This window comes from Phoca vitulina, unplaced genomic scaffold (assembly GCF_004348235.1).
Source record: "Phoca vitulina isolate PV1807 unplaced genomic scaffold, GSC_HSeal_1.0 scaffold48, whole genome shotgun sequence".
NCBI lineage: Eukaryota > Metazoa > Chordata > Mammalia > Carnivora > Phocidae > Phoca > Phoca vitulina.
The window spans coordinates 12590817-12602746 of NW_022589751.1; the positions used below are offsets into that span (position 1 = coordinate 12590817).

The 11930-nt window shown below is 41.6% G+C and overlaps 1 non-coding gene across 1 annotated transcript; it reads left to right on the top strand.

Annotated features, from left to right (window-relative positions):
• Positions 1-339: 339 nt before the first annotated feature.
• LOC116649623 lies at positions 340-446 on the top strand. Its single transcript, XR_004302704.1, has one exon. It is a non-coding gene; the product is annotated as a U6 spliceosomal RNA (small nuclear RNA).
• Positions 447-11930: the final 11484 nt, after the last annotated feature.

Below are 11930 nucleotides of genomic sequence, written 5' to 3' on the forward strand. Positions count from 1 at the left end.
GTGCTTTTATGTGCTACACTATGTTATTTCTATTATTTGTCTTGTGGATAAATGAAGGACTGCAGGCAAGTATGCAGAGGACAGGAAGAGGCTAGGAGTTGGGAGACATTTTCCTACAGTTGGGAAAGTGTCCCTTGAAGAGCAACTGGTTCATTCTTGGCAGTTTCCTGAGGTGAGAGGGGTCCCTAAGGAGAGGGTTGGATGTTCTTAGAGAGGTTGGGAGTGGGGAGGAGGCCCACAGAGAGTGATGGAGGAAGCCTAGACCTGGTGCTGGGATGTGTAAGTCCTGTCTCCTGTATTTATTCCAGACTTCTGACCGCCATCAACATTGGCCTCCCTGTGCTCGCTTCGGCAGCACCTATACTAAAATTGGAACCATACAGAGAAGATTAGCATGGCCCCTGCACAAGGATGACACGCAAATTCATGAAGCGTTGCATAAAAACAAAAACAAAAACAAAACCACATTGGCCTCCCTTTAGTTCAATCCTGCCTTCTTTTCTTTCAGTTGAATCTTTTCAGGCTGGAATCTTTAAACTTAATTACAAAATGAAACGAAAACAACAAAGCTACACTCTCAATGCCTGGACTCACGACCCCAAACATACTAGCAGCTCAACCACAGAGCAGCTTGGCTACCAAGGCTCATGGGCCACACACCTCCGCATTTCAATTTCTCATCTCAGCCCTGGGTGGATCAAGCATAATGGATTCAGGCTGGCGCCATGGCTGGACCTGGGGTGGGGGGCACTCAGTTCTTCCCCAGACCTCCTTCTTCTTTTTTTTTTTTTTTTTTTAAAGATTATTTATTTGAGAGGGAGAGAGGGAGAGAGAGAAAGCACCAGAGAGGGGAGTGTCAGAGGGAGAAGCAGACTCCCTGCTGAGCGAGGGGCCCGATGCGGGACTCAACCCTGGGATCACCTGAGCTGAAGGCAGACGTTTAACTGACTGAGACACCCAGGCGTCCCTCCAGACCTCCTTCTTAGCTGCCTTCTCTGAGCATCTGTCCTCTAACCAGCTGCACACCTCTGCACATCAGAGCTGCCTAAGCCCAGGCATCCTGGTCTCCTGGTGAGGAACAACAGTCAAGGTCTGGCTCCTCCTATGTTTTTCAGTCCCGCCTCCCTCCTTGCCCCTATCCATCCCCACATCTCCTGCTTCCTGGATGACTCTTGTCCTTAGAAGAGGAGGCCCTGCTCCCACTCTCAGGCCCATTTTTCCCTCCCCTGTTAAATCCTGTTACCTGAAGCATACCTACTGGCTGAGATTTAGGTTCACTCAGGTTCCCGGCTGATATTTGGGTCTAGTCTCTCCTTTGCCTTGTGCCTTGGAGAAAGCATTATATTCCCTGGCACTTCATGTCTCCTGCTGGATCCCTCCAATGGCCTGGAGCAGATTCCTCACCTCCTGCAAATTGTTCTTTCTGCTTGGAATGCCCTTCTATCCTTTCTTACTTGGCTACTTTTTAGTTATCCTCTGGATCACAGCTTAGATGTCACCTCCTCTAAGAAGCTCCTCTCATTCCACATCTGTGTTAGGTGCCTTTTTAGCTCTTAAAACACTATACTGAAATGGACTCATTACTTATATGTCTCCCACGCTGGTCTCTGAGCCCTGAGAACCTGTATCTTGTTCACTAGTGTGTCCCAGCACCTAACAGTGTTTGTCATGTGGTAGGTGCTCAGCGAATGTTGTTTATTTAGCTTTTTAATCAATCGATGATTAAACCCCTTCTGGTTTGAAAGCCTGACCTACTACCCATCAACTTTCATCTGCTGTATAAGGATAGTTTTGTCTCCCTGGTCATGTGTGGGGGCAGAATGACTCTAGTGAATGAGGTCACCCAGTCACCCACCTCCTCGATGGACCCGTCCAGGTTTCCAGAAACCTTCTCACCTCCTATCTATAGATTTTCCAATATCAAAAATACTGTATATGGACAATGTATTATCAGTCAAGGTAGACTAGGTTTGTAGCTGTAACAACCCCCTATCAGCGGTTTAAGATAAGGAAGGTTTATTTCTCCTTCACACCGTATGTGCATTATGGTTGGGTGGGGACTCTGCTTTGCATGGACAGTTCTCAAGAACCCAAGCATGGCTCTAAGAAGTCTTGTGGTTAGGGGCACCTGAGTGGCTCAGTTGGTTAAGCATCTGACTCTCGATCTCAGCTCAGGTCTTGATCTCAGGGTTGTGAGTTCAAGGGCCCTGTCATGCAGCCCAGCGTGGAGCCTACTTAAAAAAAAAAAAAGTCTTGAAGTTAAAAAAAAAGTTTAAATCCTGTTTACATGTGTTTAACCTTCTGTTTCTCAAATTATTTGACCTTAAAACTCTTTCTCTTATATAACACCTATTTCTATCCTATGGACCTCATGCTCAGAAATGCCAGTCTAAAGAGGATGAAGCATAACAGATTTCTGTGGGACTTCTAATAGGTGATAAAATAAGAGTAAAGCAGTCTCTGCTCAGATTTACTGATGTTTAAAATGTGTTCAAATATCTGTGGGTCCTTACTCTGTGCCAAGTGAAGTGCTCTGCCAGGTGCTGGGGATATAGGACTTGCAAAATGTATATGGTCCTTGCTGTCATCAAGCTTCCCTTCCAGTGGGGAAGACACATATTAAACGACTAACAGCCACCCTCACTATGCACACAAAGTAAATATGTTCCAAAGTGCTATGGAAGAAAGGCACAGGGTATACTATGAGAGTGTGTAATAGAGTGACCTTACCTAGTCATGTAAAGCTGCCCTAAGGAAATTAATCTACTATTTAGTCAGGCAATGTGAGGGTGGAGAGTAGAGGTTGTGGGTAGAGATGGGAAATGTATCAGGCAGAGAAAACAGCATGTTTAAAGGCCCTGAGATAGGAACACAGAGGTCAGTAAATTTGGAACACTTTGAGAAAGGGGGATAAACAAAGGGCCATATCATGCAGGCCTCGCTGGTCAAGTGGGCATTTTGAGTTTTATTCTGAGAGCAGTGGGAGCCAATGAAAGGGCTCCCAATCCAACAGGGAAAATGCAGACACATTCAGCTATTTATTTGTATGGCTTTTTAGACTATTTCATTGGCATAGCACATTATGCTTTACAAAATACTTTCATGTCATTATCTTATGTCTTCCTTGCAGCAGCCTCTGAAGGAAATAGTTCAAATACTAGTATGGATGGGAATGTGAGGCTCAGAGATGTAAGCAATGTGTCCAGTGACCCAGTCCGGGAGAAGACATCCATATCCTGGTCATTTTACTTCTTAGGCTAGACATGCAGAGAAAGCACTGGCTCTGCATGAGTCTATCTTGGAATCTATGTCCTTACTGGCAGGGAGGCCTTTTATTGAGGGATATATAGTGGGAATAGTGGTTAAGTGCTCAGGCCAAGTGTCTGCCAAACTGAAGTTCAAATTCCAGCTCAGCAACCACTTACTAGCTAGCTATCCTCTAGCAAGTTCATTAACCTCTCTGACCCTCACACTCCTTATTTGTAAACTGGGGGTAATCATACTGACCTCATAGTTGCTATAAAGATTAAATGAGATAATGCAAAAGGTGAAAATCTCTGACACTTAGTAGGAGCTCAACAGATATCAGTTCGATTTTTTAGAGAAATAACTGACTCTTTATTTTGGAACCTTGGGATATACTGAATGTGGAACTTAAATGAAGCTAAAATCCCTTCATACCAGGGTTCATTGTATATGAAATGGGTTGAATTCTTGTGTGATTTGCAGACATTCAAGATGGTACAGAGGAGGAAGAAGTTCTGGGGCCCTTTTCAATAACAATGTTGATGCTCAAAGTGAAGTCTTTACAGCTAGCACGTCTACCTTCTATACTGTGTAGGAGAATTCTGCAGGTAATTTCCCTGGGAGCTAAGTGCAGGGGAGTAATTGCCCAGGTATTCTCCCAGGTGGATATTTAGTGATGGCCTTGAGAACCACATTCAAGGAGCTGTCTAGGGGTCAGGACCCTGGAAAAACAGCACTTAAGGGTCTCAGAGTTCTGCTAAACATTAGCTGAAAGGCGTTCCCGGAGAGTTGGCAGGGATATTAAGGTGAAGTGCAAAGGCCTGGAGTGCGGGGAATATCTGTGATTCACTGGGTATCCTTGACTGTTTGTGGGCTTCTAATTCAGGGCAGCATAGACCTTTGTGGGACCTGCCCTCCTCCCTGGGGTATGATGTTGTACTCTGAGAACTTTATATGGAAAAAGATAGGCTTTGAGTTTTCCTAGCTTTGCAGTTAATCTTTGCTCTTGAAGATGGGCCTGCCAGAAATGGGTGGAAGGTTGAGTAGGGTCTCAGAGAAGTCTAATCAGTGACTCTCAAACATTTTTACCCTGACTCACAGCCTGAAATATATTTTGCATGGTGACCCAGCATGCTGGCTCTCTCTCTCTCTCTCTCTCTCTCTCTCTCACACACACACACACACACACACACACATATACACTTCTGAAACAAAATTTTAGTAAGCAGTACCTATACTTACATATGTGATGCACCTTGGTATTTTACTTTTTATTTTATTCTATTTCATTAAATTGATTTCATGACCCCGCTAATGGATTGCAACCTGCACTTTGAGAAATATTGGTCTTATAGATGATGACTTGTCCTTGAAGGTGATTGAGGAAGATGTTATCCATGAATAATGAAATTCAGATGAGCAATGCCAAAGGCTGAACAGACTGACTGTGTACTTTAAATGCTCATAGCAGATCCAGAATCTGGCTTTATGTCACTTCTGGACATTGAGATTAGAGACAGTAAAAATAATAAGAAAAATAACAACACTTACTAAGGACCTACTCAGTGCAGAGAACTGGGCTAGGTACTTGAGTGGGATAAAAATATAAATAGTAAATACTCTCTCTACTTAAAAGTGTTCATAACCTAGTGGAAAAGATGGACTGGATCATAAACACAAGAATATGAGGAGATTTCAGGCCAACATATCAGACTGAGTTGATGTAGGAAGATGTCTCTCACTAGAAATATAAACTTTATAATTGTTTATGATAAATTTAAAAACATATAAAATATAACAATTGAAAAGTATATAACCACATTTTAAAGCAGTAAATGAAAGTTTCTAAGTGCCAGGAATGAAAAGAAAACTCAGAACCAAAGTGGCCACGGGGAGCTCACAGAGGCCTTGGATCCAGTACCATGTCATAAGAGCTAGAGTTTAACAGTGATGAGGATAGAAGAGTGAGCCCCAGGCCACTGCATTTTGGGGAATTGGAGCTGAGCTTCCTTCATAAACTTAGGAGCCATGAAGTGTTACTTATCCATGAAACAGGAACTGGAAAACTCCACTCAGGATGAGGACTCAGTAGAAAAGCTTGTCATCTTTCTGTGGCTGAGGGTGGAATAAAAATTATTCTGTGAGAAATTAGAAACCCAAGCCTGTGCTGAACATAGATGTGCAGTGTAAATTTGCACTACTCACAAGGTGTAGGAAACTCAATTCAAGAAAATAACAAATAAAATGGTCCAGAAATAGTGAGACTCATAGAGTCCCAGCAGAGGCAAAACTGCCTGACATGATGCTTCCTCCATGGCCAAGGGCATTTAAGTCTCTTACAGAAACCAAGTTCTGCTGGAGATGAGTTCACAATAAAGAACTTCGAACCACAAGAAGAAATGAACCACTACAGGGGTAAAATCTTTATTTATTTATTTGACAGAGAGAGACACAGCGAGAGAGGGAACACAAGTAGGGGGAGTAGGAGAGGGAGAAGCAGGCTTCCTGCTGAGCAGGGAGCCTGACGCGGGGCTCAATTCCAGGACCCCAGGATCATGACCTGAGCCGAAGGCAGACGCTTAACGACTAAGCCACCCAGGTGCCCCAGTAAATAAAATATTTTTTAAAAAATGAGAATCAGCAAAGACAATACATCGGAGAATTCAAATAACTATATAGGTAATGAAACAATATGGAAAATACTTTAAAGATATTTAAAATATTCCCCCTAAAAAGGAAAGAATAAATTCCAAAAGGCAAGAATACGGCATAATGGAAAAGAAAAGTAGAATTTAAAGAACCAAATAAAATTTCTAGAAGTAAAATATTGAAATAAAAACAACTCAATGGAGTAGTTAAGCAGTTTATAACACTGCTGAAGAGAGAATTAGTGAATTGGAAGGCAAATTGGAAAGTACCCAAAATGCCCCTCACAGAGTTAAAGTCATGGAAAATATGAAGAAGAAGCTAAGAAACATGAGAAATAAAATGAGAAGGTCCAGTAGAGATATTAGAAATTCCAGAAGAAGAGAACAGAGAGAAAAGGGAGAGTAGCAATATATAAAGATTCAATGGTGGCAAATTGACGAGTATTGAATGCAAAAAAAAAAAAAAAAAAAAAAATTAGCTGTCAATAAGAAGGAAAACAAATGGATTTCCAAGCAGAATAAATGAAAATGTATATACACCTAAAAACATTAGTGATTCTGCAGAACATCAAAGATAAAAATCTTAAAAGCAACCAGCATAATGACAATCAGACAGGCAGCAGGCTTCTCATTAGGAGCAATAGGAACCAGAAGAGAAATAATTACAGCCTCAAAATGCTGAAGGAAATAACTGTCAACTTAGAAAACTATACCCCAGATAATTATCATTCAACACAGAGAGGGTGAAATAAAGACAATTTCAGATACAAATGAAAGAGTTTACTATTCATAGAATCTTGCTAAAAGAATTTCTAAAAGATTTTGGTGAGAAGTTGAACCCAAAAGGAAGAATTGGGCTAACAGAAGCCATGGCGAGCAATGAAATTGGTAAATATGTAGGTAAATCTAAACAATAATAATTATTAATAATAATTTTTTGAAAGAGTATAAAAATATGGTGGAACTAAAATACTAATCAATAAATTACATGAAAAATGGAAGAGCTTGGTTTACATTCTAAGATCCTTCTATTGTTTAACAGGAGAACAGAAATACACATTAACATTAGTCTTTAAGTAACATAGGCATGTTTAAAAATTAAGAGTAACTCTGTTTGGCTAGAAATAGAATGCTTAACTTCCAAACCAGTAAAAAAGAAAATTAAAAAAAAAGAGAGAATAAAGAAAACTCATCAATATTGTAGAAGGTATGGAAGAGGGAAAGCAAAGAAAAAGCATCAAAACAAAACACAGAGATGATAGAAGTAAGTCCAAATGCATTAAACACAATAAAGGTAGACATATCAAATTTTCCCATTAAAAGAGACTTCCAGTTTGGAGTTTTAAAAAATCCAGGCATAGGCTGTTCACAAAAGACTTGCCTAAAATAAGGTCACAGAAAGATTGAAAATAAAGATATAAAACAAGATATGCTAGGCAAATACTAACCAGAAGGAAGGTAGGCTAGCAATATTGATATCAAACAAGAATTTAAGAGCAAAAGCACTAATAAGGATAAAATGGGATATTATTTATTGATAAAAGGAAAAGTCCAACAAGGAGATTTGCTCATCAGCCGGCTGGGGCCGTCCTGCCTGAGCAGCTTGAGTCCAGCCTAGAGAGGCTCCCCTGTCTTGAGGAGCTGAGGGACAGCTCCCTAGTCTGACTGTATTGCTTTGTCTTGCACCTGCCTGGGCTGGGGACGGTACAACACAGTGCACTGCTAGGAAAAAACATGCTGTTTTTCTCAGGTACAGCTTATAACTGTTCCATGATTTAGGTACTTGTTTATTGTAAACTTTTAGTATTTGGATTTTGCAAGTTTCGGGGGTGAGAGGAAACCATTAACCAGAATTCCCCAAAACCAGGAAGGGGTAACAACACTGGGCTGGAAAAGAACTAAATCCTCCATGGGATTCAAAAATAGCAAATACCATTGATACGCCCTTGGGATTTCTCTCAAACTCACTCTGTGAGTGGGAGGGACCCAAGGGGCTCTAGAATTTGAGGCCAAATTGGAGGGTTTGGTATATATCCTTTAGTGGATCAGATGACAGGAAGCTGGATGAGGCTTACAATCTGGAGACCTGGAGTCCTGTCCCTATTTGTGAAATTGGATCAGCATGTTGTGTTCCAGCCTCAAGGTGACCAGACATCTACAGATACTTAGAACCACACCTTCTGGGTATACCTCCCCTTGTATACTGTGTCCCTCCAGACCTATTACACTGTGGTTGGTCCATGGGACTTGGCAATGTGGCTTTCTTGGCTTCATCTTTTAAACTCTGGTCAGCACGGCCTAAAGCCAAGGCCTTCCCCTTTATGATGGAGTTGTTCTCAAGAGTTTTTATTTGCCTATCCTTTGGAGAGTTTGTGAGTTTATTTCTGTGACATGTACCTCTTGAGGCTCTGCCCAGCATCTTTGGGAACAACTCTCTCCATCCACCGGGGTGGACTCCTAGGAGGCATTTTTGGCCACAGTTGACTGAGGTAATGTCAGATACCTCATACAAAAGAAGCCAATCAGATTCCTACTCTTGGGAGTTGGAAATTTGAACTGTTGGGGCCAGGGACTAGGATGCTTACAAGTAGAGTCACATGATGGCACCAGGAAGGAGAAGGCCCATGGGCTTCAGCTTCTAGGGACACAGAGCTGCTTTGGCTTCTGCCTTTCCCAAGCCTAGATATGTGATGATACTCCTGAATATCCTCAGTAAACATCCCTTTGTGCTTAAGCTAGCTCGGATTTCTTTCTGCCATTTTCAGCATTTTTTTTTTTTTTTTGGTAGCCTTATAAACATGGCTTAAAGAAGGGATCCCCTCTTCAGTAGGGAGGGTCTTCTAGCAATTCATAGAACTGCCAATTCAGAAGGTTTGAACTGAAGGGCTAAGGGCTCCAAAATGTAGCTTAAGGGCTCCAAGGTGGCAGCAGGTCAGTCCACTCCAGAACAGGGGCTGAGTCTGCCTGTCATCCATTGAGTAGGACTACATTTTCTCATCCTAGGAGCAGTCACTGGAAAGCTCTGACCTGGCTTTTCCCTGTTCAACAGGCAGCCCAGCCTTCCACTACACCAGAAGCAGTAGATATACCAAAGTGTCCCATTTAATAGCACTGAGCCAAGCAACGAGTAAACTACTCCAGGATTAAAAATGTGTTGAAAGAACTAAGCAGGGAATCAGGGAAAGAAACCATAATGAGTCATTGTGCAATGTGGAGCTGTATCCAAATGGTGGGGTTCTCTGAAGACATTGGCTAAACTTGATCGTGTGGAGTGGTATTCTTTGTAGACTTTTGGTGTACATGATCTTGTATTCTACATGTACCATGGGTTTACCTGTTCCTGTGGGTGGTATTCTTAGAGACCATTGATATATCTAATCTTGCAGGCAGTTTTCCAGGAAACCATGGTTGTATCTGTTTGTATGGAGTGGGGTCCCTTCTAGACCAGAAGGATACCTAGTCATGTGGGAAGATGTGCCTGGGGCCACAGGTATACCTACACTGCTTCTGAAGGCACGGTATCTCCAAAGACCACAGTCTTTGCTGGTCTTGACCAGCACAACTTCCCCATTCTTATCAAGACCTCCTAAATGATAACAGCTTCCTTTATTAAAAATAAATGCCACTAGAGAAGAGTGCCAACTAATACAGGTAGAAGGAATTGTAGAATTAGAAAATTCACCATCTTATAACCACTATAGTTACAACTGATTCAGGTAAGATCATCAATGGATCCTAAATTCCCTGTATAAAAGATATTTAGAGGACAAGATATTCACGCAGTCTCAAATCCCACCTCTGCCCCCATCATAACATAGTACTTAGAGAGGGCAAAGGGCACCTTTACAATGGAGAAATTTGGATGATGCTACCTTAAAAATGATCAAACTTATCATCACCAATAATGAGAGAAACTGATATCCTATGGCTCCTGATAAGATGCACTGAGAAGGAAACATCACCTTGCCCAAAATGTTTAGCCTGAATTTAATCATGAGGAAACAATCAGACAAATCCAAATTGAGGGACATTCTTCTGCCTGGATTTTCCAAAACTCATGAAAGACACACCCCCCCAAAAAAAGAAGTTGGAGAACTATTACAGAATAAAGGAGATTAAAAAGACAAAAATAAGCACAATGAAAGATCTTGGATTGGGGTGAGGGAGGAGCAGTTATAAAGAACATTATTGGGACAATTGAAGGGTTTTGAATATGAACTCATATATGAGGCAAAGGTTAAAAGCTCCTGAAAGTGATCATCACACTGTTCAGTGCAGACGAATGTCCTTGTTTTTAAAAGATAACTGCGGAAGTATTTCGGGATGAAGTGTCATTTATGTCAGCAACGAACACACAAGTGTTTCAGAAAGAGAAAGGGAGAGATAAACCCAGTGTGGTAATAGTTACACATTGTTCATCTGTGTCAGAGTATTTGAGCATTCATTGCAACAGTGAACTTTGCTGGACAGTTTAAAATATTTCAAAATAAAAATCTGGAAGAAAAGAAACAGTTTCAAAACAAATACAGAAACACCTAATGAAATAATGGATCTAGTCAATGATAGTAAATGGCTGTTAAAACCATTAAGTGAAAAGCTGATGGAGGGAAAAAAGCTGAAGGAGAACTTTGTAATGGATAGATCCAGCTGACAGCAACTGAACCCGCTGATTAATCTTAATATTATAAAAAGAAAAGTGACGAGAAATTATGTGGTCCTGATGTGATACAATAGGAAGTTCATGCCACCTCTAAAATATTCTTGCCAAAAAATCAAATCTGAAGCCAAGCAACTCTGGAATCTACCAATTTCAAAGGACAGAGAAACATGTTAAATGATACCACAGGGTTGCCCTCAGCAAAATCCCAGAATGAGGGAAATTCCATAGGACAAATGGCCCACAGTCTCTTCAATAAATTGCAAGAAGAGGAAAGAAAGTGTAGCCTATGGAATAAAAGAAGCATGGGGCGCCTGGGTGGCTCAGTCGTTAAGCGTCTGCCTTCGGCTCAGGTCATGATCCCAGGGTCCTGGGATGGAGCCCCGCATTGGACTCCCTGCTCAGCGGGAAGCCTGCTTCTCCCTCTCCCACTCTCCCTGCTTGTGTTCCCTCTCTCGCTGTGTCTCTGTCAAAAAATAAATAAAATCTTAAAAAAGAAGAAGCTTAAGAGCCACATTGACCACATACAGTGTGTGGACCTGGATTAGAAACCAATTCAGGGAAATTTGAATAAGGAATAGAGTAAGAAATTATAGTTAATTTTTATTTATGTGAGATGATGCTATTGGGGTAATGTTAAAAGAGTCCATAGCTTTTAGAAATGCATATTAAAATATTTATGGGTGAACTGATTTGATGTCTGTAGCCAAATAGTCCTGGCGGACAGAAGAAATAAGATCAGCTATATGTTGATAGTTGTTGAAACCAGTTGATAGGTATATTGATATATAGGTATATGGATTTTTAAAAAATATGTTTGAAACTCTTCAGAATAAACTTTTAACAAAGAAGTAAACCCAAGCCACTCCGATATTCTCAATATATTCTCCCCAAGAAGGCTCTTCAGTGTTAGAAAGAATGGCTCTTCCCTCACAGGTAGAATACAGGTGAGGTCTGAGAGGGAATTCCCAGTGGAAGGTCAAGCCCAGGGCAATCCTCTTTCAAGTGGAGCGCTGCTCACTTGGAGCGGGGTGGGGGTGTGGGGGGTGGGGGGGAGGCTCCGTCTTGTGTGTTTTAAATCAAACCAGTTCCTCTTGGGTGGAAGCAAAATATAACCTAGGTTGGAGCAGCTCCCTGCTCCAACCTAGGTTAAGGAATGAGGTTTGCAAAGTCTAGTAGGTTGGATCCAGGGTAGAGGGAGGAGGTGAAATTAGCTGTCTTTTTTGGTGAGGCTTGGATGAGGTTGACGTCTGAGATCAGAGATCAGAATGGGGCTGGAGGGATGGGTGTGTCATTAAGGTGCGTGTTCTCTGCTGAGACCTAAGAGGCTTCAAGAGCAGACCTTCCTGGCCTTCATGCTTTTGTCGTTGATGCCAGTT